Consider the following 3,841-nt stretch of genomic DNA (forward strand, 5'->3'; position numbering starts at 1 on the left):
AAGTGGTCTGATAAAAACCTGTCTAAAACGTTTAACGATACATTCTCATTGATCAAGTTTCAGAAGGCAGTTAAACCGCATTTTTAAACGCATTTTTTTCTTAAAATCATATCCATCAGTCTATACCCTTAGCTCAATAAGACCTACTGCTCTGAAGGTCTTTCCGTTTATAAATTTAAAATTAAGTTAAAGAGATATCTCTTTTTTTAAAGAGATAACTCTTTTACTAGGAAAAGACGTTAATGGTAACCTAACAACAAAGTTTTATGATAAACGTGAGGACTTCAACTTTTACTTCAACTGTTACTTTTGTAACAATATAGCCTTATCACCTGCATATTGGGTTTATGTCTCCCAGTTGATTCAATGCGCAAGAGCATGCTCTACATACGAAAATTTTCTAAAACTGGGCAAGTTATCGACAAACAAGTTGATGAAAGAAGTATATCAACAGTCTCGTTTGAAGTCATCCTTTTGCAATTTGCAAGTTTTATGGTCGATACAATGACCTTGTCAACAAATGCAACCTATCATTAAGTCAAATGCTGACTGACGCTTTTCATACTAATTGTTAGGCCATTATTTACACACTAATTTGTCTACGGATTTTTTTCCGTTTTTTTCCCGAAGATGAAAAGGAGCTCACAGCAGGTGTGACCGGTTAGCAAGGGGTGCTCACTCCTACATGGTACCAGATTCCACCTCTGATGTGTTTGGAGGTCCCTGTATATTTCTCTTCAGATTTGTGTTGTTTGAATGGACTTTGAGCTTGAATAATGTTTTTTTTATATCTGAATATTTCATTGAGAGATATCTCATATTTTTGGATAAATCTTTCTAAAATGAGAGACATCTCTGTAATTTAGTAAGAGATATCTTTTTCTGAATAAAAAGTAAAAGGTTTTGCCATAGATCACATTTTATTTTAATGGGGAATATAATTATTAAGTAATAAGGCAAAACTCTGGACACTAAAAAATGAGTTAGATTTTGCAAAAAACATGTACGCGGGTATGTCAAAGCTACAATGTACACACAGATATTCGACCTGAAACATTGCAAATGGAGAAAACATTGTCGTTTTTATACAAGAGTAATAATAACAATAGTGTCGTGCTTTTCATGCACTATGTCTAAATAGCAGTCAGGGTTTGACATATGCTGATTGTTGTATAAAAAAGTCAAAATTTTCTCCATTTGCAATGTTTCATCACCTCTTATAAACATGTTTGTACACCCCTATTATGACATTACGATGTGCTACGTGTACGTCATAATCTTTTTTTTTTTTTTAATTGTGAATGTTTCATGCAATTAGGTATAATGTACAGATAGTTTCAAAGAATTTTAGTTAAGGGAAAAAGTTGCACGAAACTATTTTAGAAAAAAAAAATTATTGTGTTTATTTCCTCTTTAAGTGTCAATATTTGAAACTAACTAAGTTTATATATATTAAAATACAGTGGTGTAGATAACGGCATCTGTGGCTAAATTGGTAGCACGTCGAACTGACAATCTCGGGGTCGTGAGTTAGATCCCCGGCGTGGATGACGTATGATTTTCCTTAGAAAATGAAGCCGTGTACCATTTCGGCATGGTATGCTTACGCTATATAAATCCTATAAATACTATGCGATAATAGTTGGGTATTGATTATATAGAGACAAACTGACAGAAAGCATAATAATACATCATAATAAGGTAAGTGCCCTAAAAATTAGATATAACTATTTCCTTAGATCTATAATTAAAGTGTTATATCAACTCATGAAAATGAACGGAAACATGCAAAACCTAAAAAAACTAAATCTTGTCATTTTTGGATGGTATGAATAGCGAAGTATTTGATATGGGGGTTAAATGATCAACACATAACGTCATTACTGTTGATTAAATAATGATTGTTTGTTGTTTAACGTCCCTCTCGAGAATTTTTCGCCACCACTTGCCGGTGGAGAGCTGCAATTTTGACCTACACTCGGCACTCATTGCAATTGAGCAGTGAGGGATCTTTTTCACGCCAGCACCTACTGCGACCAAGGGACTTCGATTTATACGGTCTCATCCAAAGGACCGGTCTCCACGTCCCACAGTGGGATTCGAACCCGCGATGTAAGAATCAACTCCTTACCCCGCGACTCTAGGGCAGACGCTCTAACCACTGCGCCACGCTAGCGACTGAGGAAATAATGAAACGTAACAAGAATTCATGTAAACAGATATATGGAAGAGGAGTTAAAATCAAAAAATAAAGCATTTGCCGGGAATATAATGTGTGATCGTAAGGAATTAAAGGTAAAGAATAAGGTATAATCTGATCTATTTTCATCATTTTGTCTAATCGTTCTTTACACCTTTGCAAAAGTTTCACCACAAACTTTGAAACATAATATTTGGTAATATCAAAAGTTTGTATTCTTAAATACTTGGAAAGTGCTGCTAGAAATGTGTGGTTACCATGAATTGAGGAAATGCATTTACTTTGATCGTATCTACACAATGTAAAAATTTTGCTGAAGTTCCATGCAAACTTGTGGAATTATTAATTCTTTGACAGGAGAATAGGATTTTGGCAACTCATTTTCATAAGACATGGTCATAAGGTCATAAGATGTGTTTACATAATTATTTTTGCAAACAGAAATAAGGGTAGTATTGAACTTTTCACTTTTTCATTAAGACATATTTTTATACTCACACTTTCTAAGGAAAGTTTGGGTATATTGTTACCCTGGTCCGTCCGTATGTCTGTCACACTTTCTTTTTAATCTAACTACTCCTACATTTTAAGCAGAATTCAATTAATCTTTTGGAACATGAAAGGTGGTGTCCTACAGATATGCAATGGCGTTTTGGACTTTTTAATTTAACCCTGGGGGCAAAACGGGGGTCAAAAAATGATGTTTTTTCTAAAAGCCTGGTCCCCAGGACTCCTCCTACATTTTACGCAGTTGCCTAATTACCTTTTGGAAGATGATTTGTGGTGTCATGTAGATGTGCAATAAGGTTTCGGAATTTTCATTTTCACTCTAGGGGTCAAATAAGGGTCGAAAAATTACGTTTTTTACTAACCCCTGGTTCCAAGGTCTCCTCTTACATTTTACACAGCAACCTAATCATCTTTTGGAAGATGATTGGTGGTGTCCTGTAAATGTGCAATAAAGTTGTGGAATTTCAATTTCACCCTTGGGGTCATATGGGGATGCAAAATTTATTCGAATCTTTGGTCGATAAAATAACCTTGACTGATGTTTTTCATACTAATTGTTAGGCCATTATTTACACACTGAATTGTCGACGGATTTTTTCGTTATTTCCCGATTATGACAAGGAGCACACGGCGGGTGTCACCGGTCGGCAGGGGATGCTCACTCTTCCATGGCACCTGATCCCACCTCTGATGTTTTAGAGGTCTGTGTTTGCTCTGCTCGAAAATTCGTATTGTTTAATGGACTTTTGAGCTCAAATACTGCTCGTTATCTCCATACATTTCATTTTGGAAGATGATTGGTGGTGTCATGTAGATGTGCAATAAAGTTTCAGAATTTTCATTTTCATCCTGGGGGTCAAATGGAGATCGGAAAATGTCGTTTTTATACAAAAAGACCCTGGTTTCAGAACTTCTCTTACATTTAATGCAAAAGCCTTATCATCTTTTTGAAGATGATTGGCGATGTCCTGTAGATGTGCAACAAGGTTGTGGAATTTTCATTTTCAGGGGTCAAATGAGGGTCAAAAATGACGTTTTTATGCAAAAAGACACTGGTTCCCAGACCTCCTCTTACATTTTAGCCCAATCATCTCTTGGAAATGATCGGTAGATGTGTAATAGGGTTTCGAC

Source organism: Saccostrea echinata, unplaced genomic scaffold (genome assembly GCF_033153115.1).
Source record: "Saccostrea echinata isolate AGI-Se365-2 ecotype Australia unplaced genomic scaffold, CSIRO_AGI_Sech_v1 ptg000012l, whole genome shotgun sequence".
NCBI lineage: Eukaryota > Metazoa > Mollusca > Bivalvia > Ostreida > Ostreidae > Saccostrea > Saccostrea echinata.